At 45.1% G+C, this 27,364-nt stretch overlaps 2 long non-coding RNA genes across 2 annotated transcripts in view; one reads left to right on the top strand and one right to left on the bottom strand.

Annotated features, from left to right (window-relative positions):
* The window catches only part of LOC138259213 (uncharacterized), a 335,764-nt gene extending 308,899 nt beyond the window's left edge, over positions 1-26,865 (bottom strand). The window contains exon 1 of the long non-coding RNA XR_011198672.1: positions 26,769-26,865. This is a non-coding gene — a long non-coding RNA (uncharacterized lncRNA). The remainder of the gene's footprint in view (positions 1-26,768) is intronic.
* A 43-nt stretch (positions 26,866-26,908) lies between these two features.
* The window catches only part of LOC138269135 (uncharacterized), a 188,610-nt gene continuing 188,154 nt past the window's right edge, over positions 26,909-27,364 (top strand). Inside the window, exon 1 of the long non-coding RNA XR_011200239.1 lies at positions 26,909-27,144. This is a non-coding gene — a long non-coding RNA (uncharacterized lncRNA). The remainder of the gene's footprint in view (positions 27,145-27,364) is intronic.

The raw sequence follows: 27,364 nt of genomic DNA on the forward strand, positions 1-27,364 counted from the left end.
AATGCACCCTCTTATTCCGGTTCAGCTGTAGTGAGTCTTCCCACTAAGCACAGGAATTAAATCCATGTATGGACAGATTTGTCAGGGGTCCTGTTGCGGATCTCTGAATAGGAAAATAAACTCCTTTCCAAAAAGCCCTCTTCATAGCAATGCTTATAATTCCTGAAATGTGACAAGAAGTGATGAAAAAAGACATTCGGGGGTCATTACGAGTTTGGCAGTCTCAGGACCACCATGTTGGAGGCGGCGGTCATACCGCCAACAGCCCGGCAGTAAAGACCTCCAAAGTATGACCATGGCGGTGTTCCCAACAGAACATAGCCTAACTACCCCCAGTTCTGCCAGTGCAGTCAGGCCGCCGTGGACAGCGGTAGGCACCTTCAGACTGGCAGGGACCATGTTTCCACCGGACACATTACGAGGCTGCACACCACCAAGCTTTCCCCCACGGTCGCACCACCACGAAAACCCTGGCGGAAGCCAACTCTATAAAAAGAAACATTTAACTTCAGGAAATCATACATGCCCAGAACCACCATGGAACCTGAACTGGAAGTCCTCTCATTGCTCCTCTCACACAACGACTCTGGAACCAGTTATGATGAAGAGAACAACCGAAAGTAGACATACCTACTGGTCACTGGAGGGAAAGGCATCAGTACCCACGCACCAACAACAGACACAGCTGGGATGGGTTACGACGGCCACACACACCCATAGAAACACACCCACATACACACATGCACACACATACCACACACACGCACACCGATGCTACACACTCCACAGCCAACACATACATGCCATACACACACCAACCCGTACACACACTGCACTGTCACTGTCTAACACAATCATACACAACACCACCGAGTCACACAATGACATCACAACTGCAACTACACAAATGCCAGACCAAGCAATCTCACTGCACACCTCCACAAGACAACACATACTTACAACAACACGTAACAGCACCACACATCCAATCAACACAAGAACAATGCCATACAAAGAAGCATATGTCACACTACGCCCACACCACACACAATGCATAACATAGCCACCACCACACACACGGACGCACACACAACAACCACACAAGGGCACACAACACCACCATTACACATCTCTACACAAGTAATACACAATTCATATACACACATGCATGTAGCAAGCACGAACATATCCTACACACAATACACAGCAATGTCAGCAGAACAAATGGCAAAGCCACACATACAGGCCAGAGCACAACAGCTAGCACACCCCTCACACACACACAAACGCACACACACACACACACCAAAGCCCCCAAACACCAAATAGCCATGTAGAAAGAAAGCCAGGACAAGTATCTTACAATTGAATACAACATCAGGGTGGTCCAGATGTATTAATAATGTGATATTGAAAATATAAAATAACCGTGCACAATATTGAGGCCATTGGCCAGTCCAATGTTCAAAGTGCCAAATGCAAAAATGGGACTTCACTGTGCTCCTAATTGACTGCAAAATTACGTCCATAGGTTATAGGGATATCAAGGGGGAAGGAATGCACCTCAGGGATGGGGGGATAGGGGGTGTTTGGGCATGGGAGGGGGCTCCTTGGGCTTGGGCTTAGGATGGGGGTCCCTGTGCTTGGCAGGGGGAGGGGGCATGGACACTACTGGGGGGCAGGGGAGGACTTGGAGGTGGAAGGGCTGGACTTGGGGAGGAACACATAGCGTTTGGGGGCATCACAGTGGGAGAGGGGTAGGAAACAGGGAAAACTCATACAAGAAATATTTCTTAGACATACAGGGGCGGTCATGGCAAAAGGGTTTGGGAGTGGAAGGAGAGGGATGTGTCTTGGTGGATGTCTTGGGTGCAAATACATGCGTGGAATGCTTGTGGGTGCTGGGTGTCTGTTGGGTGGGTGAGTGGGGGTGTTTAGGTGTCTTGAGAGGAGGGGGGTAGGAGGTGCTGGGAGATCCCTTGGTGGATGGGGACTGTCTGTTGAGGTGGTGTCTGCAGGTATGGTACATCTGCTGCATGTGGGGGTGTTGGTGGTTGTGGTGGTTGCAGATGTGGTGACCAGGGTGGATGTCTGTGGGTCTGCTATTGTGCTGACTGTCTGTAAGATAGGTCTGGTGGCTGGATCTGTGAATGATGGTGTGGTGGCTGCCGGTGTGTCAGGTGTAGTGTCTGTGAAGGAGGGGGTGGTGGAGGAGTCAGTGCAGGGAGTGGATGTTGGTATGTCTGCAGGTGGGTGTTGCTTTTGTGTATGCTGGTGGTAGGTCTTGTCGACTTGTGCTTGCCTGAGCTACCCTTGTCTGTTGAGGTGGATGCATGCCTGTGTGTATGTGTGCTTTGGATGGGTATGGGGAGAGGGGTTTGGGATTGGAAAGAGGTAGTTGGAGGGGGGACAGGAGACAAAGGGAGACTGGCTGCCATCAGAGTGGAGGCCAGAACCTGAAAGGATGTCTGTAGGCCAGCCATGACACAGTGGCTATCCTCCAGGATCGTATTGCTCTGTTGGACCTGAGCTGCCAGTCCTTGGATGGCATTTGAGATGGGGGACTGACCCACAGAGATGGACCTCAGGAGGTCAATAGCCTCCTCACTGAGGGAAGCAGGGCTGACTGGGACAGGGTAGTGGTAAAGGAGACGCCCACCCTTCTGAGTGAGCAGGCACAGGCAAATGGGTGGTAAACAACAGGGAAGGCGGTGGTAGTAATGTGGCTGGTGGATAAAGATGGTGCTGGGGTGGTCCCAGATGGGTCCGCCACTGCCAGGGAGTGTCCACTGGAAGAGGATTCCAAAGAAGAGGTGGTAAATCCAGTCTCCCCATGACACTCCCTTTGCCCTCTGCCTCAGTGGGTCCCTCTCTCTCACTGATGGCAGCTTCCTGGGTCCCATGTGCTGCTGCTTCCCCACTCACCTGTGCCCCTTCTCCTTTGCCAGATGATGCTGATGCACACAAAAAGAGAGAGTAGGGAGAGAGAGAAAGATAGGGGGGAAAGTGTCAACATATACCTCCCATAGAAACAGCTGAACATTTTAATCTGTTACAATACATATCATAGCTAGCCAAAAGGCATTTGCTAATACACATTACCTACATCATGTCATTACATGTTACTACTACCCACACCTGTTTGCCAACCCTCACACCTACATCAATACCTAAGTAGGACAGCACTACTAGAGTCATCCCCATGATGCCAACCAAAGCTCTTTTAGCTGACACAGCATGCCCTGGATGCAGTATCAACAGTATGCCTGAATACACGTCTTACCCCTCCATACCCCTTTCACCCATTGGGTGTGCAGCTGACCAAACACAACACTTCAAGCCTCTACAGTAACAACACCTGATTAGTCCATGTCTTCTGTAACATGTCAATCACAGTGTAGACACCTCCACTCACACCATACTGCACCTACCTGTCATAGTACATGGCTGGCCACTCAGTACAATGATGTCATTATGGAGAACAATTCTGATTTAACCAATACAAGTCAGACACTCAAGCAGTTCACATCTGATGTGTACAGTCAGACCCTATGACAGAGCCAGTGCAGCTGACACCCAACACATATTTCACTACTCAGCATAATGATAAGTGCTTCTACAAGGGGCCAGGTACCACATATAACACATCCAAACACACCCATTGAGTGGAGTGTCATAACAAATGTGCCACTGGAACGCACATATCACATCATACACCACTTCCAGTTCCACCACACATGCAAGTACACCAGTCTGACTGTGCACCATGACAACTCCAGTCTCACATACACCATTCCACAAATGGCAAAACCTGTCACAGAGCCCAGATGACAAGCATCTCAGAGGGGAAATATAGGCATTCATTAGGCACACATGGACAAACACCACTGGCTGTACACCAAGTACACATCCCACTACTACATAAGGCAGCCTGAGGAGACTGCATCCAAAATTTGAAATATCAACATGCCATGTGTCCCAAACCGCTCCTAATATACCACTACCCTGGCCCAAGTCAAGCTGTAATAGTCACAGGCCATCAGATATGCACCAAAATATCCATGATGACATGATGTAGGCAGTTGCTCAGCATTGTAGCATAGGAATTGGTAGGGGTTTGTCATACATGCCATGTACACACCATGGAGACAAATAAGGGATCTCCCAAGGCACTTGCCACCTCTAGTGCCAACCCATAGGTTCAAAGACCACATCCCCCAAGGTATAGCTCCTAGGAATGCATGATCTGTGAAATCAGGCCTCCTAAATTCAGTATGTTTCAGTATCCCAGTTTGGCTACCTACTCATACCCTACAGTTAGCAGATGACCTATATATGCCCAGTCAGCTATCTGGGCAATACTCCTGTCCAATGAAGGCCATTTCTGAGGTGGACCGGTAATGCCAGCCCCATAATCTGTCAATACTAGATACAGTACATGATGTACATAGTCCCAGTGATTAAAGGACAGTCACACAGTAGCATGTACAGGTAGGTAACACAGATGGTAGTGGACTGACACCTCAGAGCCACTAATGTAGATGGATGGAGCTGGTCTTAGGGTTCACAATGCTTAGGGTGATCTGAACACCCACATCCATTGTACGGCCAGGATGGAGTCAGACGTGTGCCTATGTCATCAGTGCATCTCACCATTACAGACATGGTATGGAAATGTGAGATGTACATCCACTGACAGTATAACATGGAAACACATCTACTAAAGATACTCTTCCAGGGTGCCTTATATGCATTACCAAATGTCGATAAACATGGTGCATGAATGACAATGTCACTTTGCCTGCAGTGAGGCACCCAATCCCACTTAAGGCCAGGCAAGTCATAGGATACAGCCAGTACCGACCCTTTTGTGGCTACTGTGCTGCCCTCAAATGCCCATCCACCTCAGGGTAGGCCACCGCCAAAATGCGGCCATTAAGGGGGTCAGGATCTGACAGGCACCCCTGCCTCGCTTGGAGGACATCCCCAGATGGGCCTCCGTGGTCTTCCGGGCCCCGTGTCTCAGATCCTCCCACTGCTTGTGACAATTGGCGCTCTGCCAGCTATGGACCCCCAGGGTCTTCACTTGCTTGGCAATGGCATGCCATATTCCCTTCTTCTGATGGGGGTTTACCTGCATGGGTGACACAGACAGAAGTAGAAAGTCATGTAGACTGGCACCATACCAACAGCAGTGTACTATAAACATCAGACTCACCAAATGCCCACACATACCCATTGTGACTTTTCGCACACCTTACTACATGCCCCCTGCATGCATGTAATCCCTGACCAATACACTTATGCCATTCACCCTCATACACACCCCTATCAAACATGACTATGGCATTGGGCTCACCTGCTCTTCTGGTGCCCCATACAGCTGTCCATATAGTGGATTAGGCCAGCTTCTACCAGCTTCTCCAGCTCTTCTTCGGTGAAGGCTGGGGCCCTATCACCTGCAGGACGTGGCATGATGGCTCCCAGAGACAGTATACAGCAGCTCACGTTGTGGAGGTCCTGCTTGCAAGAGTGTCAGAAGTCAAGTGAGCAAGGCTGCAGAAAATGGTGGTCACAATCGCCGCGTACAGGACCTTCACCACCGGCGGTGATCACCATTGGCCCCAGTCCCCCATAGGCAGCAATGTTAACAAATGAGAAGTTGCATGGTGGTTGCGACCACCTACCCCCATGATGACATACGCCAGTGGACTTAGGTCACTTCCATCTGTCCTCTGCAACAGGACAGGTGGCTGCCATTTTATGCACTTATCGTGCCTTGCTGCAGCTAAATATGTGCGCCATAGATGGTTTTTGACCAGCATACGGAGCAGGCCTATGTTGTGCCATCATGGTTAGGCTGATGCATGTGACATGTATGAACCAGTGACGTCATATGGTCGGTTGTCAGATGACATGCATGTCAAGATATTCGGAGCATCATAGGCGCTATAACCATATGGGTATATAGCATGAAAACATACATGCTCAGTGCATGTAGCTCAGCGTACCACCTATGGAACATTACACATGTGATGTGTGTCACATACTATTAATCAGGGCCAGCATTGTGCAGCAATGATGGTTCTCATGCAGCTTCAGTTTGCCCAATATAGTGTGGGTGAGCAGTGCAAGGCATGTCTACCGTGTGAGGGTTGGGAGATAAGGACATGTTCAGCTAACATGTGTTGAGTACTTATCACTTTGTACATTCTCTTCTCTCTATCCTAGATGTCCTGTCAGGAGGAGATTGAGAAATGCACCAGTGTACCATCCGCTAATCGACCTTGCAACCGTGGAGTACAGGCATATCATCCTGACCAATTGTCTGAATCGTCAGACCATCATGGATCTATGTACCCAGTTGAAGCCAGATCTGTTGCCTGCCATACATAATCCCTATGCCATCCCTCCTGCAGTCCATGTCCTGTCTGTGCTACACTTTTTTGCCCCAGGCTCCTTTCAGAATACAGTGGGCTTGGCAGCAGGGATGTCACAGCCCATGTTCAGTCTTGTGTTGAAGGATGTACTGTGTTCTTTCTTGAAACACCTGGACAGCTACTTCAGGGTCCCCCAACGTGCAGATGTGGCCTATGTGAAGGCAGACTTCTTTGATATGGCACACATCCCTAACGTGATAGGAGCCACAGATGGCACCTGTATAGCTTTGGTCCCTTCCAGGTACCAATGAACAGGTGTATAGGAACAGGAAAAACAGCCACTCCATCAATGTTCAGGTGTTGTGTTTGGCAGACCAGTACATCTCCCAAGTGACAGTCAAGTTTCCAGGATCTGTGCATGACTCCTACATTCTGAGAAACGGCAATGTCCCCCACATGATGGCAAGTCTACAGAGAGTGAGGGCTTGGCTCATTGATGTGTATGCGTTTGGCTTTGTATTTCTAAAATGGCACCTATCATCACATTATTCCCTGTGTCTGTACCTATATTTTAACAGGTCCCACCTCTATTCCACACAGGTGACTCTGGCTAGCCTAACCTTCCCTGGCTGTTGACACCTTTGAGATACCCTGCTACAGAAGGGGAACTCCGTTTCAATGAGGCCCACAGCAGGACGAGGCAGGTAATTGAAAGGACATTTGGCCTACTGAAGGCCAGACTCCGGTGCCTGGACGTCTCTGGAAGTGCCCTCTGCTACTTTCCCCAAAAGGCATGCCAGATCATAGTTGCCTGTTGGATGGTCCTCAATCTAGCCCTGAGACGTAACATACATTACTAGCCGATGATGAGGAGGCAGCTGGACCAGTGGCTGGTGATGCAGACATGGAAAGTGATGAGGGGCAGATGAGGAAGGTGCAGCTGACTCTAGAACAGAGCTCATCAATCAGTACTTCCAGTAACAGACAGGTATGCACAGAGTCGCTCAAATGGGCTTTGAGGACAAATGCTTTAAATGGCTGACATGTTTCCTCTCGCATAGGACATTTCAAGATGTGAATCAGTCACCTTACTCAGATACTTTCTCCTTAACATGCGGTGTTGCACAGGGCTCCTCTTTGAGTCCTACATTATTTAATATCTATATGGCCTCTTTGGCAGAGACTGTTGAACCATATGGACTATCTCTTATCTCCTATACAGACGATACTCAGTTGGTCTTTTCTTTCTGCACTAAGAGCAACTCACAATCGTCCTTCCTCTCTTCCTGTATGTTGGACATTGCGGGTTGGATGCTGGACAGCAAATTGAAATTAAATGACAGAAAAACAGAGGTGTGCTAGTGCGACATTCTCTATCCTCCAAGCCCTCCTTACTTGCGTCAGTAGGATTAAATATTCTTCCTCCATCAAAAAATAATATTTAGAGCTTGGGTTTCTGGCTGGACACTCAATTTACAATGGAAAGCCATGCAAAGAAATTAGCCTCGTCTTGTTTCGGTACACTGAGAACCTGTAGGAAATTTTTCCCATTCCTTCCTCTTTTAGCCAAAAGGCTGATTGTTCAGGCCTTAATTCTTTCATGTCTAGATTATGGCAATGTCTTGTTTATGAGCTCTCCTGAATAAGTCCTGAGGAGGCTACAGGTAATACAGAATGCCGCTGCCCATCTTCTGCTGGGAACTCTGAGCTATACTTCGGCAAAACCCACTTTGGCCTCCCTTCATTTGTTACCTGTAGAACAGCATATAAAGTTTAAAGCAGCCTGACTGGTTCATCGAGCCCTCCACAACAGAGGTCCGGCCTTTCTTAAACAGATTATAACTCCCTATACTCCCCAACTTCTGCTCAGATCCTCTTCTGCATCCCTGATTAGTGTACCTCAGTTTAAAAGATCTAGATAAGGAGGTAGATCCTTTTCTCCCGGGGCAGCCCAATTGCGGAATTCTCTCCCGGTCGAAGTCCGATCAGTAGACTCTGAACTTTCCTTTTGGAAATCTCTGAAAACCATTCTTTTTCCTTTATAGAGCCCTTGGTGGTTGTCTTCTGTTTGGTTCTGAAGTAGCGCTGGGAAGCCTTTCGGCAGCCATGCGCTTTATAAAATCCCAAATAGAAAATAGAAATAGTATGTTGTGTGTTTATATGCAAGTATTGTATTTCCACATTGATTGGTGTCAATGGTCCTGTTGAGTTGGATCATGGGTTGTGGTGTAATGTGGTCCTATCCCTATGTTTGTGTTGTGGGAGGTGACTGATTGCATGTAAGGTGCAGAGGTAAAATGTACCATTTCTAACATGTGTATTCTATGTAGCTTGCAGATATCACATCTCCTATGGACAGGCCTGTATTGTGCTATGTGCCCTTCATTCTCCTGTTCTCATGTCATTCCAGCGAGTAACTGTGTACTGTGATTCTTTGCCTCTCCTACCTATTGCTTGAGGTATTCATGTGCATTAACCTTTGGTAACTGTTTACGGAGTAGAGTTTTGCCCATGACTGATGTAGCTACAGTGTTCTGTGATGTATTTCCTGAGACAGGTGATGTAGAGGTGCCATCTGTTGTGCCCTGTCTAGTTGTCAACCTACACTGAGCATGACAACTATGAACTACATATGTGCTTTGTGTGCTACCATGCCTAGTATCTTGATGGAAGTCTCTGTCATGGTCTTTCTGCAGGTTGGATAAGTGGATATACTCTGGTGTGTTACATCTGCCCTGAGACATGTCTGTTGTAATGTGCCTCCTGCAGAGGATGCCTCCTTCTGTTGTCCATTATACTGTCTGTTGGTATAAGGGGTCCATACCCACATAACATTTTGCTGAACAAACACTTGTGCATGTACAAATAAAGATACAGATGCATTTGCTGAGATCCACAGTGTTTATTGTGCATTAAGTTTCCAATAGGTGATGAGTGGGGATCATGGGGGATGAGACAATCAGAGTTGGTGGCACAGCTGTAGGTAGCACAGGTCGAATGTCCAAGGGCCATGGGAAAGTCGAGAAATGTCATTGAACAGTCAACAGGGTGTCTCAGTGGCAAACAAGGGAGAAAAATCAGCAGAGGGTCACTTCCTGGCAGCGGATTTTGTTGTGGCGTCTTTTACAGCCGAGTGTCTGGATGGATGACCACGGTTTCTGGGGGGGGGGGGGAGTCCTTCAGCTACAGAGGGAAGGGTGTCTGAGGGCTATGGTTCCACTGGAAGGGCCTCCATTCCACTAGCTGCAGCAGATGTTGAGGGCTCAGATGTGATGTGGCTAGTGGAAGAGCCTGCTGGTGGGCAGAGGAAGCACGCAGGGAGGTGTTAATATCCCTGAGCACCCCAGCAATGGAGGCTACGGTGGCATTGTGGGCCTGCCACTGCTGTTTGACCTCCTGGTGGTATTCCCTCTGCAGCCTTTAGTTTTCCTCCAACATGTTAATGAACTAGACTATCCTGTCCTGGGATTGTTGATATGTTCCCAGTAGTTGGGAGATGGCTTCCTGGACAGGTGACTGCCTTTGGTGCCCCTTCCTCTGGCCCACAGGGTCCCTCCCAAGCTTCCTGCCCCAGGTGCCTTTGCCAAATCCCAGTGTCAGCAGGACCTTCATTGTCTTAGGTGTGAGGGGTCGACTCAGTAAAGTTTGAACAGTCCTTGGGCCACAGGTTTGGGGCGAAGGGTTGGCTGTGATGTTGGTGCCACGGGGGGGTTTGCTTTGGGCAGGGTGAGGTAGGGTGTGGTAGACTGACCAGGGGTCCCAGATGGGCCAGGTAGGTCGTCACTGTCCAGACATCTGGTGGCGTTGTCCTCACTGGGGCCTTCATCCCGAGGAGGCCTGGCAGTCTCTGGTATCCTCTCCATAGTGGCACTGGCAGGGGTACCTGTGGATGGAGTGAGAGAGGGTTAATTGGTGGTGTGTGAATGGTTGTGTCTTTGTCTGATGCATACAGTGGCTTGGTGTGATTCCCAGCAATGGCAATTACAGGTGCAGCACTGCTAACACAGTTTGTGGACAGTAAATTGTGGCATATGTACCATGCTCCATTGAGGTTGTTGTCAGTCAGGCTTGGTAACTTTAGCTCGGTGGGTAGGTTTTGTTCCTGTGTGATGGTTCACATGACAGGTATGCTCTGTTAGCAGATGGCACTTCAGGCTTGCTAGTTGTGAGTGGGTATGGCTGTACCTTGCAGCATGGTGTCCAAGTGGGAGGAGGGTATATGTGTATGCAAGATTGCATGTTCTGTCTGTGCATGTTGTTCATGGATTATACCTTCTTCCTTTCTTGACCATGATGAGTCAATTTCAGGGTTTTTGATCTTGATAAGTGGCCCTTAGGTTTGGTGACAGTGCTGTGTCTGTGTTTGGCCTTCTCCTCCGTGATGTGAACTCTGGGGGAGGAGGTGGGGGCTCACCACCTGACATTCAGCACAGCAATTTGGTGTCTCAATGTCATGGAACGGACCTTCCCCATAGGTCATTCTACCTCTTCATGATGTCCTCCCTTGTACATGGATGGTTGCCCACTGAGTTGACCCTGTCGACTATTCTCTGCCATAACTCAATTTTCCTGGCAATGGATGTTTGCTGTACCTGTGCTCCATACAGTTGTGGCTCTACCCTGACGATATCATCGACCATGACCCTCAACTCACTGTCTGTGAAATGTGGGTGCTTTTGATGGGACACAGTAGTTGTTTTGTGAGGGTGTTGGGGGTGGGTGTTGTGTGTGTAAGGGTGCAGTGTAGGGTGCTTGGTGGGGTTGGGCTGTTTAGTTGTGTGTGCTGGTTGGTTGTGGTGTTTGTGTGCAGTAGTGATGTGTGTATAGTGTTGTTTGTGCAGTTGTGTGGTGTATGCTGAATGTAAAGTGTATACGTGCCTATGGTGTATAAGTGCTGAGTAATACGTTTGTGGGTACTCACTGTCTCTATATGTTTATTTTGTCACAAAGGATTGTGTGTTGTGGTGAGGAGTGTTATGTAGTGCAGCAAGTAGGTATGTCTAGTGTGTGTATGTGTGTCATGTGTGGGTTATTCGAACTGTCCAATGTGATGTTGTGTTCTGTCTGAGGTGAGTTTTGGACATCTGTGGTGATTTGTGGGTCGTAATCTGGTAGGTGGTAGTTTGTCGGGCTGGCGATGCTGGTGGGGAAACCACCTGTTTCCCACCCTCTAGTGTCCTGGCGGTCTCGGATTAGTGGCTGTTTTTTGGCGGCCTTCAGCGTGTGACTTTTAATCCGGCAGTCGGAATACCGCCAGCATGGCGGTCTTTTGGTGGCCGCCACCATGGCAGTCTTGCGAAAAGACTGCCAAAGTTATAAAGAGGCCCATTGTTTCCCATCTACTTTCTCACTTAGCCTTCCCAAGATCAGTTTTCGGGTGAGGAATCTTGATTCATAATATGTCTTCTTCCTGGTTGAAAGAGCAGAAAAGCAGGAGCAAGAGCCTATTCATACCTATTGTCAGTTCCACTGCCTTGATTAAGTGCTGTGGAGAAGAAAGACTATGGGAGGAGCATCGGACATCAGTATTTATCATAAGTTTCTGTGACAGGACAGTGATCAAAGATTGTGCATAACAGCAAAGTGTGTTTTTTTGTAATGTCTTCCCGAAGACTCTCATTAGCATCAAGGTAGGAAGCCTATGGCTTCCTGTTCCCACCAGGAAGCTACCGAGCTCTCAGTCACACAGGGAACATAGAATCTTCCAGATTAATGTTGGGTTCACAGTTGACTCAACATCCCGCAAGCATCACACTGGTGCAAGTCATAACATGTGTGGTCTGTGCAATATGTCATGTCACCAGGGATGTAATCAGTGATGTCATTGGTGAGATCACGAGCAGTGGAGTGAGTGTAGTTACAGTTGCACAGCTTACTATAACTAACGAATGTGAGTGAATTTTAGCGTTTCGTTCACAACCATAACATCCCTTTAGCTGAAGTAGTTTGAAGACTGATGTTTTTGATTCCATTCATTGAAGTGGGAATATTATTTCTGCTGGTGCTCTGCATCCTACAATCAGACAGAGGGCTTCACTTGGGAATATGTGCCGTATGCTTATGTTTGTCATTCAAAGACCACCCGAAGACATTTTTGATTGGAAAACATTTCAAGCATGCCCCATAGATATACTACTTTGCTTTCTATTGATTGCTTTTTTGTGCTGTTTATGTATCATTTTATGTATTTTTCATAGACAGTTTCTTAGTTCCATGCTCTTCTCCTCTGTGTTTGGAAAGAGAAGAGGCATGCACTGACGCATCACAGCTTCATGCTTAATGATTGTAGAAATGAAAATAAGATGTAAAGGTAATGATTCCATTACTTAGAGCTAATTCTCATCAGGACAGTTAATCTATCCATTGCTTTAGGGAGAACACGGTATCAGATGGTATCAATAATTTGCAATGAGAGAAGTCAACCAATTTCTAAGTTACTGCTAATTTTTTAGGAACACAGGCAGTAGAAAGCAATGGTTTATGGAAATGTTGTGCTTGACAAAGTGTGTTATTACAGGGAATGTAAACCCTAAATTTATATTAGACATGCATACTGCAGCATGATAAAATAAACCCAGTGATCTGACAGTCATCTGCTGAAAAGTGACAAGAAATACTATGAAAAACAAATTATGGAAGTAAGAGGCATTGTGTAGACAGAAACAGAAGATAAAGGACAAAACACAAGGGTAACTTAAATTAAGTGATCATTTCAAGATCGGCTGTACCAAGATATTCTATATGGGAATCCAGAGAGATAGGAAGAAATCCAAAAGAAAACACAACTGACACTCCAAAATGAAGAGAAAGTAGAACAGTAAATAACGTAATTAAACATTTTAAAACCAACTGAAATGTTGAAAAATGTTGATTGTTGGAAGGTATTATGGAAGGGATGATGCAAGAAAAAAATGTTTTCAGTAAAATATGTAGACTTTAAACTAAACTTAAGTGGAAAGAAGCCACTTAAGATTAAAAGAAGTTTGACCGCAGACAGCACAGTAGTGCGGTTTAGAACGATGGAGAACATAGTAGAAGGTAGAAGGGTCAAGTGAAGATTATTTGAGAATAGGAAGAATGGCAGTGTGTTTAACTTTGTCCTCGAGGTAATACAGATGTTTTAGCCTGCATCATGCAAGGTGGCTCTGCCTGCATGGTCCAGGAAAGCTCTTCTGTCAGACTCATCTCGGAGAAAAGGGATTAAGTGCTGTGGAGATCACCAAGGCAACAAGGCCGTACCTGATTAGCTTGGGCAAGGGGCAAATCCAACAAGCTTCAGTAGGATGGCCGCAGTTTTCAGCACTAGCCAAAGCCAATGATTCGGTGTATTCCCTATGTGAGACACCTGGCCAGGAAAGTGGCTCCTCCGCACTACTGAGCTGACATCAGCTGTCTAATAATAAAGAATGACACATTGATGCCATTTTTGTCTCTGGAGTGCAAAGGCCGACGTGCATTAGTATTAACACTGAACCATCTTCAGACCTTGTCACAAGACATGTTACATTACTAAACCATATTTTGCACATATTATAATTATTGTAAGGAAGGGTTCAATGTGTTGTTTGCCCGAGGAAGTTGGCACAGTGCCAAAAGCCATGCGGACAGGGGAAGCTAGGGTAGAACCATGCCCTTTGTCTTGAGCGCATTAGGCACATCCAAAGGCCAGAGCACTGTGACTACAGGAGAAGACTTCAAAGGCAGGGTTCAACGTATATAAGCATATAGCTGAATACATTGACTGAAAAAAACGTTGCTAACTTTGTTAGCCAAATGCTATGTTCCGATGTAAGGCACACAAATTACCCCATGGTAATAAAATATAAACATTACGATTATGGCGTGTCTATTTTCTGTCTACGATTCAAAACTCTGGATAAATCAAATTCAAAAGTAATAGTTGAGCAATCATAACATCACCCAAACATACTGCTTGTTAACACAAACATAACATCACGGTTGACATCACCACTTCACCAGTGTCATCCTGCATGACGACCTAATAGCCACAAGTGGCTGTGCCTTATTGAAAGTATGTACTGACAGGGAAAGTGGACTTTTTTTGTTCAAACTCTCAGCATGGACAGCTAAATGTTCAAAGGAGCATGGCAGCCTTGAAAAACCTGATTGATATTTTTAAAGATGTATATTCGTGTGAGCAGAAGCGCAGAAAAGTTATTATTGACGCCCCTCCATGAAGACGTCAAGTGGCTGACGCTAGTACAGCATTCCTACATCTAAATGTAATGTTTGAAGCTATCTGTTACTTCAAATTATGTGTACAGTGGTTATGGTCTGAGCAGATCATGAAAGGACATTGTTCCCCTGAATAAAGTATTTCATGTAATGGGGCCTACATCATTAGTTCGCCAGTTAATTAGTCTCTTTGTTAGACAATGCATTGAAATATTGAAAACCTCAAAATGGCTCTCCTGCTTTCACCGTTGATTTTTGTGTAATCATGGTTCTATATTTAAAAGTAAAAAACTGGACATTCTCATTACAATCATTACTTTATTGTAAACTGAACATTGCAGAGTGTAAATGCAAAAACCTTCACTTGTGCATGCTTTACAGCTGACAGTTCAGTAAAAGACCAAATTCTGACATACATCAAATAAAATGTTTTTATAGCATTTTTATTATAGCAAATGATTATATCATAATTTTCAAAAAGCATTTGATTGTTTTACATATCAACAAAACTCACTTAAATATATGATGTAAAAATTGATAACAAGCAAACTTATCTTCACAAAAAACAGGTACGATTTCTAAAACAGCCCTCTAATTCATTATACCATTTACAGCACAGAGGACATACAACACAGGGAAGAAAATGCACATATTCCCTGAAAAAAAACAAATCTATGAGGCAAGTTTTGTGTTTACAAACCCAAATGCACACGTTTTTACTCCTTCCTCAACCACTGAAGACAAATCCTAATTAGTCTCTGGTTTTAATTACAGGTCTGTGAACTTGCTATTCTGGATTACAAACCCTATTGTAAAAAAAATGCTTGGTTTTATGAGAGAGAGGTGAGAATACACCCTTCACCTAAGGGGTCTGAAGTATCCTTTATCCATCCATTTTAAGATGTAGTGTTCCCGAAAGAGTTTGTAAACTTTGTCCCAGTTCTTGCATCACTATTAAAATTTGCCAAAAATCCTTGCTGTGTAACAGGTGAATTGGGTGACGGGCGTGGTGAAATGCCACACCCACAACAAAGAACTCACTCGGCATGGACAAATGCAGTGGCATATCAGTACCATGGGCGAGGCCGCTATACCTGCATAATTTGTGAACTAGGAAACTGAATTAAAGCAAAAAGTGTTTGCACATAGAGAGCTCTATTTCTACTATTAGGGATCTCAAAAGTTATTACAAAACATTAAGGTGAAATCATTTTAAATGTGTATTACTAGCATAGAACTTATAAAGCAAAATATTACAGCACACAGCCTCATTAAATAAAATGTGTATTTAATAATTAATTTAAATACATTCATTTAATGTTTAATATTTCCTAAAGAATAACTTTAAAAAATCCAAGCTACAGTAACTTTTTTCATTTTTATTTAATATGTGTTACTTTAAAAACATGGCAAGTATAATTGTATTTTATTTTTAAATTAAGGTTATTTTTACAGTTTCAAAGAAGCCATCTAGAGAGGGGGAATATGACAGCAGGCTGACCCAATGACGGACCACATAAGGGAAGAGACTTAGATTATGGTGGTGTGAGCTTGTAACTCTTAGCCATTGGGCATCTCATGAGAAGAAGAGAAGATTTTTTCACTCCTCTGGGCAGGGACCTGAAGCTAAACAAGCAAGGGTGCGACTCTCCGGACTCCCGCTGGGACTGTGCAGTGGAAGTGCTGAGGCGTAGATGCTTGGCAGTGGCAGAGGTCTGCTTCTGGGAACCACCAGCAGAGTCAATACTATACTAGTGCACTTAGTATCTTGATGGAAGTCTCTGTCATGGTCTTTCTGCAGGTTGGATAAGTGGATATACTCTGGTGTGTTACATCTGCCCTGAGACATGTCTGTTGTAATGTGCCTCCTGCAGAGGATACCTCCTTTTGTTGTCCATTATACTGTCTGTTGGTCTAAGGGGTCCATACCCACATAACATTTTGCTGAACAAACACTTGTGCATGTACAAATAAAGATACAGATGCATTTGCTGAGATCCACAGTGTTTATTGTGCATTAAGTTTCCAGTAGGTGATGAGTGGGGGTCATGGGGGATGAAATAATCAGAGTTGGTGGCACAGCTGTAGATAGCACAGGAGGAGGAACAGGTAGAGATGGCTCCATGGGACTGGAGGGCCATGCAGGCGACTTTTTTGGACTGGATGATGGAGGAGGGGAGGATATCTCTGATCCCGGTACCTATTACCACTCAAGGCCTACTCTCCAGAAATGTTTTTTTTTTCTCTTGAACCTGGGTTAGAGGGCTCAGAACAAGGAGCTACTAGCAATAGAACTGTTCCCCAAGTCCCCTTAAAAAGTAGAAGAAGCTCCAGCACAGGCATGAAGGCCCTTGTTTACAACAAATACTGTCTGCGATCAAAACTTCTAGGCAAGAGCACAGGGGAAGGGACGCAGAGTAGGGTGGAAGCAGAGAGTATTTAATCAAAGAGGGTACAGTCAGTGAGAACAGTCCAGAAAAGTGCCATCACTACAATGAAGGACAGTAAAGAGAAATTGGGGGATATCCCATCAAGCAGGACACTGTCACCTAACTGAGCTCCTTTAAGATTATGGATACAAACAAGGAAGAGTTGCAAAACAAGTAAGGAAGGGCACTCCAAGATGTCTATAAGGGTTGATGGCACTTCCGTACCTACAGTTTTGCCTATTGCACTAGGAAACAAGTTTAAACCCCTCTGAACCCTAAAAGCCCCTGAGGATATGACCTCTCCCCCAGCCGTGCAAATGTCTGGGGGGATTTCTCACAGCAGGGAGCTGAGTCAGATATCAATACCAGGTGACAGCTGTGTCCTGGGTAACCATCAAACCTCTCAAGCTACATATATAGCAGATCTAAGGAGTATTATATTGAAGCTTAATAAGGATATAATGCTGAGACTTGAGACCTCAGAGTTTGAGGATGACAGTACTTATGTCTGTAGGTGACTATACCTATCCTACAACAAGTCGCAGCTGTCATCCCAACAGAACCAGGAAAACATTTGAGTGATGTGCCAGGTATTGGATGCTAAACCTGATGATTTGCCTGAAAGAACCAGGTTATTAGAGGAAAATATGGGAAGGGTGAATTCAGGCCTTTCAGAAAATGTGCTGCAGATTGAGTCCATAAAGATTTCGAACAGTCAGTTAATGGAAGATCTGGAAAGACTGGAAATACACATCAGGAGGAATAATTAAAGAATTTTAGATGTTCCTGAAGAGTATGAGGTCAGCAATTGGAAAGTTAAAGTGCTGAAGAAGGGCCTCCTTGAAGACGTATGATCTCAATCTTTATAGAGATATGCAAAGGGCCCATTTAGGTGCAGTGAATGCTCTAGAAAAAAGAAACGAACATCTTAGTAATTTTTTTAACTTGTTCCACTAATTAATTATTTTGGCTACGGCCTTAAAGGAAGGTCCAGTTTCACCAACCTAATACACTCGGACATTGGGAAAAAACTGCGTCCAAAGACAATGGGAGCTAGGGAGCAGAATTGATGAGGTTTTGAATCTAGGAGAAAAGGCACAGCTTAAGTTCCCTGCCCTGTTAAAGGTAATGTGGAGACATGAAATGTATAATTTGAGAGGTGCCAAAGATACAGATGAACTAGCCAGTAAAATAAAAGAAGCTAGCTTAGTTTAGTTTTGAGCACAGCAGACGTTGCCCATTATTTAAACACCTGTACCAGTTATTGTTTCATTTTTCTAGTTTTTAATCTTTGACTGGACATCCTGGTAAGGCGAAGATGGGTCGTGGAGAGGTAGGGATGATTGCCCAGCAAGGCATGGGTAGGATGGGAGCATATGGAGTAAAAAAGAAATCAGGACACAGGTCAGCACAAAAGACTAATGGGGCAGGAGCAGGAAGACTCTTGTTTTGTATCATTGGCCCTGTGCATATCATTCAGCTGTTATGGCTCTATTTCAGGAAGAGCGGGGGGAGGATTTTTCTGGCTAGAGACACGATGGGTAAGAAATGGGCTGAGATCTAGGAAGAGACAAAGACTAGCAGCCAAGTACCTGCAGGAAGTAAAGGCCCAAATCAACATTTTACCAGAGATACACCTGAGCGTGTCCAATGTAGGGCCTGCTTTAGGAAGTGTGAAGGAGGCAAGGAAGTCATTTGTTCAGACCAGTTAGGTGGCAAAAGAGGATTAGCATTGAATATTAAGGGCAACTCGGGATCAGGTTATTAGATTATAAAACCAATATCTCAGGGAAATATTTGGGGGCCACCTTGGGCCACCTTGGAGTATGCATCTCTAAAGTGAACCTGTGTAGGTTATTATGGTCCAACTGTGATGACCCCGTCATATCTGGCCCCATTAGAGTCATATCCTTTAGATATTGCAGGTCCTATTTGGTGGGGGCGGCTTTAATATCATCAAGGATAAGGAGCTCAATGGAACCTCTAAGTGTAGTTATACATCAACCCCGAAATCAAGGAGGCAGTTGGTAAATATAATGCATAATTTAGGGCTTGTTGACATATATTGAGTAAGGGCAGTAAGGAAGAAAGGCTTTACTTTCGTTAGCAAGAAATATGGGCATCACTCATGTATTGACTATTTTCTGATCAATAAATATACGACCACAATAGTAAAGTATGTCGCCAATATCCTGCCAATATTATCAGACCACTCTGCCATCAGTCTATGTCTGAAGCTACCAATAGCTACAGAGAGAACCAGGTGGACTTTTGTCCAGGAGGAGATGAATGTTACTCGATTTAGCTATAAAAATAATATTTTGAATTGAACATTGGTGCCGCTAATTGTTATATATTATGGGATGCATATAAAGCCTTCATTAGAGGGATTCTCTCAAAGCTCACTTATGATCGGAATATGAAAAGGCTGGCTAAAGCTGTAAAGCTCTTGAGTGATATAGTTGTGAAGGAACAGAAGTTTTAGATAGCTATATCAGAGGCCCATGTGGAAATCCAGTGTTTATGAACTGACTTGGAATTGGTGCAGGGCAGATATGGGCTTGGGCTGGATAAAAGAATTTAGAAAAGGTAAAAGGTTAGTAAGCTACATTATTTTGAATTTGAAGAAAAGAGTGGGTCAATGCTTTCCTGGAAAACAAAACAAGCACTAAGAACTAAATTGACTGGTTAAACCATCCAGGAAGTGGCAAGATGGTTTATGTACTAAAAGAGGAGGTCGTGTTCAGTCATTTAACCACTCTCTATAGTGAGGTTACAGAACTTGATCCACCGAATTTCCGAAGGTGGCTGAGTGATCTAAATCTCCCCAAAATTGGAGCTCAAAGAGTCTCTGATTTGTAGAGGGAAATTACAGAAGGGGAGATAATAGAGCAGTTGGCTCAGCTCAAAAATGGGAAGGCAGCTGGTCCAGATGGGATCCCAGGACAGCTGTATAAAAGATTGAAGTCTGATCTGGTCCCTTTCCGGAAAGTCCTATTTAGCCATATTTATTCAGGAGTTGAGGACTTCCCGCCATTGTGGTAATAGCGACTATTGTAATAAATGTGAAACCCAATAAAGAGCCATCTAATCCAGATTCGTATAGACCCATCTTCCTGCTCAAATGTGACTATAAGATCTTCAGAGGCATCATAGCAAATAGACTAGCTAAGGTCATGAGTTCTGTGCTCCACCTAGATAAAAAAGGCTTTTTTTCTGGGTAGGCAGCTTTATGAGTTGACACACCCACCGATCAGTGCAATTAATCCAGCAGTAGCAACTAGGAATCATTTGACGATAGCCACTCTGGATGCTGCAAAAGCCTTTAATGGAGTGAGCTGGGTGTACCTTTGCGAAGTGTTGGCCTTAGCAGCAGGCTAATTAATGTAATGCAACACTTATATAGTTCCCCTGTAGCCAGTATTTTAATTATTGGGCATTTAATAAGGCCCTTTTCTTTTACAATGGGTAGCAGACAGGGATTCCCTTTATCCCTGCTACTATTCGACCTATTCATTAAACCCTGTGCCCAAAGAATCTGTCAAGACTGCTCCATCTTACCATTTGTTGCACGGGGTTTAGACATGAAGATTTCACTTTACACAGATGACATCATCTTGTATATGGCTAATCCTGAACATTCCATCCCCAAATTAAAAGCCCATGCTGAAATGTTTGTGAAAATCTCAGGCTACCTAAATAAAGATAAATCAGAGATCATGTCGTGGGAAAACATGGAGGGCAGTATAGTGACTCAGAGGGACAAGGACCTAATTAGATACTTGTATTTTGGTAATGCATAGCTTGGACACCCCTCTAAGCTCTAACCTGAACAATGTTTGTGGGGATATTGAGATTCAGCTAAAGAGGTGGGTGACTCCATGAACCAGCTATGGAAGAACACACTTGGTTAAGATGATGATCCTCCCTAAGCTTACCTTTCTTTTTAACATCATTCCCTTGTTGTTTCTGAAAGATCCAATTAGAAAGAATCAAGGGAGACTTAGCGGCTTCCTATAGGCATCGAGGGGCATCAGTCTGTCTTGGAAGAAGCTCAGTAAGAGATCGGATAAGGGGGGGTTTCCCTCTACCATATTTTCAGACGTATTGTCAAGCTTTCAAAATTAAGAACTGCAGGATGCTGGTAGTGAAACCAGATGAGTCATACATTGCCCAAGTGTACTTTTCGATACTGGGACTTTTAGACAAGGAAAAAATCCTACACAATTTGGGACCCCCAAATTCTTCAAACACTTGAGCTTCAAGGTCCAGCTTTCTGCCTTAAATTATGGTGCAACGTGATAAAGCTCCTCAGCATTCCCTACTATGCTCTACCAGCATCAATATGGGACTTTCCAGAAACCCCGGCCTGCCTAGTAGACAAGCTTAGCTATCTGCTTAGGGAAACAGGGTTTGATAGCTGGGGGGTCTTGAGGAAGGGAGACAGGCTGATCAATTGGGACAAAATACTAGAAGCAAAAGCCGTGAGGTTTTCAAGATTTATATATCTCCAGTTGAACTCATGGTGGGTGACTTAGCAAAGGAGTGAGAAGGAGGATGGGATATATGATGACATATTATTGAATAAGTTCATATTATGTAAAGAGGTTGCCTAGTGGTAACAGGAGTTCATAAAGATGGACGAAAAATATCTGGCAGATTCACACCGAGGGCCTCAATTAGTAGGAAATGACACAGTGTGGTGACGCAAGCAATATTTTTGTGCCAAACTGCATCAATTCCAAAATGCAGGGATGCGCAGTATTCACAAGAATATGCCCATCCCTGTGTTTTTCCCTGGACCAGTGCTAAATCACCTACCTAGCACCAATGTAGCCACCTTTGCACCATGGTGCAAGAATGCATGCATTGTGGGGGTTATTGTTTATGTACAGGAAGGGACAAATAAATAATATTAATGTTGATTTGCATCTTCTATGTGTGCTGCACATTGCGGCACACATAGAAAGAGCAAAAATCGAGGAGAAATAAAAATAAATTCTTCTTGCTGCACCAATCTATTGCCACCGCTGGGTTGGTAGTAGTTTTTAACACTGCCTAAGGTTTACGCAACTGGTGTTGTGTGGGTACACCTACAGCAACACCCACTGCACACTCCTTTGCCACAGAAAACTGTATTGGGCGGCCCATATTTACAAGGCCGCCCAAAGCCACATAAAATGGTTTTATGCCACCTTGTAGATATGGAGCAGGGCACAGTGCCACCGGATTATTGCTAAAAGTGGCACTCTGGTGGTGCACGGGTCTTGCCAGAAATGGTAAAAGAAGAAATCTGGCAAGTATCTATAAAGGTACTTTATTCTACAGATTCGACTCTAGGGCCCCATGCTCCGGGACACAGCTGTCTACATTTTTTAAGCATTTTTGGGGTGGGGGCCTACGGCCGAGGTCGGCCCCGGTCTGACTTGGCAAAAGTTATTAAAGCTCCAGCCAAGTCAGAGCAAACAGCTATGTCCATGGTAGTCACCATGGCTCTATGAGGGGCAAAACATTATAATGGACCCTCTTCATTCTTTTATTTTAGCCCCAGGGAGGTGGTGGTCCCCAGGGCTGCGGGGTGGGCAAGGGGGTGCGGCCCACTCTATTTAATTAAGCAGCCCTGCAGAGGTGGTGGTCCCTGGGGGTAGGGGTACACAATGGACCTCCTTCATTCTTTTATTTTAACCCCGGGGAGGTGGTGGTCCCTGGGAACACGGGGGCAAACGCCCGCATGTAATCCAATATTTGCACCAGGGAGGTGACAGTCCCACAGGGCTGCTGAGGGGACTGGGCGCCCCTGCATGTAGTTAAATGTTTACCCTGGGGAGGTGGCGGTCCCTGGGGATGTGGGGGGGTACACATTCACCATATGTAATTCAATATTTGCCATGGGGAGGTGGCGGTCCGTGGGGCACAGGGGGCCGCATGACCCCTTATTATAATGAAACCATTTTGCTCTGCGGAGGTGGTGGTACCCGGGGCGCAGCAAGCTAAAGTCCTGGCGAGGGTGTGGTCCGCAGGGCATAAATAGACCTTGGTGCCTCCTTCTTTATTTTTACATGCCCTGTGACCTGCCCCACCTTGGGGCTTTAGTAAAAAAAGCACTGAGACCACGTTTGTTTGTTTTTTACACCAGAGCTAAGGGGTCAGGGTGTCCGTACCCTGGCCCCTTTTCTTACTTTTCACCTTTGTTTCTGGGACTCGGCTGAAGCCAAGTCCCAAGATGGCTGCCAAAACTTTCCTGGTGAAGTGCTGGCAGCACTCCTTAATTCAACAATACATATATTTACAAGCATCATGATGTTAAAATAAATCAGCATGATTCTGTAAAGCATTATGATGTTCTTATTCAAATTCCCATATAGATGACCAGCCCTCTCCAATTATACTATTCGCAGAATGTTATATACACGTCAAATCACTTACAATCAATCTGATACCCCTTTTGGACAAGTCACAAAACTAAGGGCCTGATTACATCTTTATGTGTTAATCCGTCCCAAATGTGACGGACATATCACCAGCCGTATTACGAGTTCCATAGGATATAATGGACTCGTAATACGGCTGGTGGTGTATCCGTCACATTTGGGACGGATTAACACCCTCCTCCAAAGTTGTAATCAGGCCCTAATTTTGGATAAGTATTATATAAATCACTGGGGTATTACATGAAGGTCCCAAATTAAGAAAGAACATCCACAAGTAGGACGATTTCCTGAATTTCAATGGCTATGTGACCTGAACTGCAAAATGGGGCCTAGATGTTGAGCATATTGTCCCATTAATAATACTGCAAGCATCACTGCACTCCACCCCTCATTCAATATCTTGCATAGATCTCATTCGTATAATAATGATACAACCTAAGTTCATACATCAAAACACTAATTCTTAAGGAGTGAACATGCTGTGGGATGTACAGTCATTATCGGAGACGTATATTACAAAACAAGAATTATGCGAGCAATAGTATCTCATAGTAAGATTATGGAATTGGTACAGAACATTTCCCAAATCTACAGATGAGCATGCAATTCAGCATCAGTATTATGTCCCCACAGTGCCTCTGTCCTTAGCATTATAGTTAATAGGGATTTCTCCTTTCAAGTTCCTTTTTTCTGTTCCCCCCACAAGAAGGTGAGGTTTCACATGTTTCACCCATAGTATTGAGAACTCATTAGGGACTAGGCGTGGCACTGTTCAAAGTGATTAGCCATCGGATAACACTGATTACCATTCTTGAGGGCTTGTATGTGTTGTAAGGTTCTTATTTTCAGTTTTTTTATGGTTCTGTCTATATATAGTTTATTGCACCCACAATGTAATACATAAATCACATGATCTGTGTTGCAGGTTATGGTATCTTGTATCCTTATGCTGTGGCCCTTAAGATTTTTAAGATTTGAACCATATCTACAGGATTTACAGGTATCACACTTGATGAAATGATTATTATTGCTCATCAGTCAATTTTCTCTTCCTCTTTCTTTTCCTGGATCAAAAAAACTGCAAAGTAACATGTCTCCTAATGACCTAGTTCTCTTGGAGGGTATTTGGGGACCAGTGTCCACAATATCGCTCAAGTATTCATCTCTTCTTAAAATATAGCAATTTCTATTCAAGATCTTTTTTATATTGAACTCAGCTGCATTGTATTCCAAGAATAAGTGAGTTGTCATGAGTTATAGCTACTTGAAATAGCTCTAATTAAAACAGGTGACTTTTTATAGTTTTGTACGTTTAAAATGTGAGCCTAACTATAACGTCCCTGTAACCTTTGTTTTTTTCAGTGAATTTGTAAGTTTTTTTTTAATGCTAATTCCTAACTATAAATGTCCCTGTAACCTTTATTTTCTTTCAGTGATTTTTTTTTTTAACGCAGCAGAGAGTTGGCACAGGGTTAATCACCCAGCATGCATCCAACCCGCACTGCACAGGGCCTTTGTCCGTGTGTGGCAGGGGCCAACCCCCTAAAGGCATCCAGCTTCACACCACGGTCTTTAGCTGCCAGTGACACCCTGCAGCCAATCCCCCGCAGGATGTCTGAGTAGGTCTGTGAGTGGGTGGGCGAGTGTCTCAGTGGGTCTGTGAGTCGGTGTGTGAGTCTCTGAATGGGTCTCTCACTGGCTGCATGAGTCTCTGAATGGCATTGTGTGTGGGTTCATGAGTCTTGGGAGGGTCTATCAGTGGGGGGGTGAGTCTCTGAGTTAGTCTGTGAGAGGATGCATGAATATCTGAGTGGATCTGTGAGTGGGTGTGAGAGTCTCTGATTGAGTTTGTGACTGGGTGTGTGAGACTGAGTAGGTTTGTGAGGGGACGAGTGCATCTCTAAAAGAGTGTGTGAGTGTGCACATAAGTCTCTGAGAGGGTCTGTGAGTGGATGCGTGAGGTTCTGACTTGGTGTGTGAGTGGGTGCATGGGTAACACTGTGGGTGTGTGAGTAGGTGCATGAGTCTTGGAGTGCATCTATGAGTGAATGCATTAGTGTCTGATTGAGTCTGTGAATGTATTTAAAAAAAAATGTTTTCCCAATATTTGCAAATTCATCACAATGTTACACGGGGGGCCAGCAGACAGTTGTGACGAATTGCACGCATGGGGGAAGAAATCATGTTTCTACATTTAGAAAACATAACGTGACCTACAAGCACACCTATATCCCTCCCCTGTGGTCAGGGTAGCTCCATCCTGACCTCTTAGACCACTTTTTTGATTATTTTCAGCCCCATGTACTGTGTCCCATTACATTAAATGGCTGCTGCCAAATTGTGAGCCTAACTATAACATCCCTGTAGCCTTAGTTTTTCAGTGGAAATTCAGTAGTTATAGTTAGTGTTATCTCAAGTAACTAAAACTCATTCCCTAAGGTAACTATAACTCACACCTCTACCATGCACAGTTTTCTCATCAATAATTTTACAGCAAATGTTGCACTGATATTATCAATGATTTCCCCATGCATTTCCCCATAGGGGGTTTGAATGAACACAACTACAGCCCACCCCGCCCCTAAAACCTAAAACCACCCCAAACCCCCACCTCTGCCTCTAAATTACCGTGACTCCCCACCCCGCCCCTAAACCCACCCCAACCCCCACCCCCAAAATTACTGCGACCCCCACCCCTAAAACCTAAAACAACCCCAACCCCCCTCCTCGCCCCTAAAATTACTGTGACCCCCACCCCGTCCCTGAAACCTATGACCGGCCCAACCCCCACCCCGCCCCTAAGACACAAACTACCCCAACTCCTCATGCCTCCCCTAAAACTACTGCAACCCCCACCCCGCCCCTAAAACCTAAACTACCCCACCTCCACTCTCACCTCTAAAACCACCCCAACCCCCACCCCTAAAACCTAAAACCACCCCAACCCCCCACCCCAGCCCCTAAAATTACTAGGACACCCCACTCCTCCCTAAAACCTTAAACCACCCTAACCCCCCACCCCGCCCCTAAATTGACTGTGACACCCCCACCCCTGCCCCTAAAACCACCCAGCCCCCCCACCCCACCCCTAAAACCTAAACTACCCCAACCCCCTAAAACTAAAAATACCCCGACCCCCACCTCACCCCTAAAACTAAAAAATCCCGACCCCCCGTCCCCGCCCCTAAACCTAAACCAATCCCCACCCCAAAGACTAAAAATACCCCGACACCCCACCCCCAAAAACTAAAAATACCCCAACCCACATCCGTCCCTAAAATTAAAAATACCCCGCCCGCCCCAAAAACAGCCCCAGTCCCAGCGCCACTTACCTGATCACATTGTCCTCCGAATCCAACTCCCTTCTTCTGTGCCTTAACCACGTGTAACAGGGTTACGAAGCGGGCCAATATTGCCGTACCCCGGGCACTGTAAAAAAAAAAAGAGGGCCGGGCTCTGCTGGTGAACCCGGATATCCGGGAAGCAAGCGTGATGGAAGGTGGTCAAGAGAGAAAAGACGTGGAGGAGGAGGAGGATGACCGGAGGACGATAACGCCAAGGAGATCATCCAGCATAGGAGGAGACGAGTTTGCCAGTGAAGGGCCGACCAAGATTAACAACGAGACGAGCAAGAGAAGGGAAGGAACAGCAGATGCGGGAGAAGGCGAAAGAACCAGCAACGTCCCTGGAGGGACATGGCTCATGCAGGTACGTGCCTGCATACAAAATCCTAAAGGATATTGGTGGAGGTAGTGAGGGGAGAGGAGGGAGTGAGTGAAGGGAACGAACAGAAATGAATTAAAGAAAAAAGTTACCTGTATTCCTGGACTCCACCTTGTCACTAATTTTAAACAGAAAGAACTCCTCACTAAAACAATATTATTTGGACATAAATACTATACTCACAGGCATAAGAAGGTGATCGCAA

This window comes from Pleurodeles waltl, chromosome 2_1, assembly GCF_031143425.1.
Source record: "Pleurodeles waltl isolate 20211129_DDA chromosome 2_1, aPleWal1.hap1.20221129, whole genome shotgun sequence".
Taxonomy (NCBI): Eukaryota; Metazoa; Chordata; class Amphibia; order Caudata; family Salamandridae; genus Pleurodeles; species Pleurodeles waltl.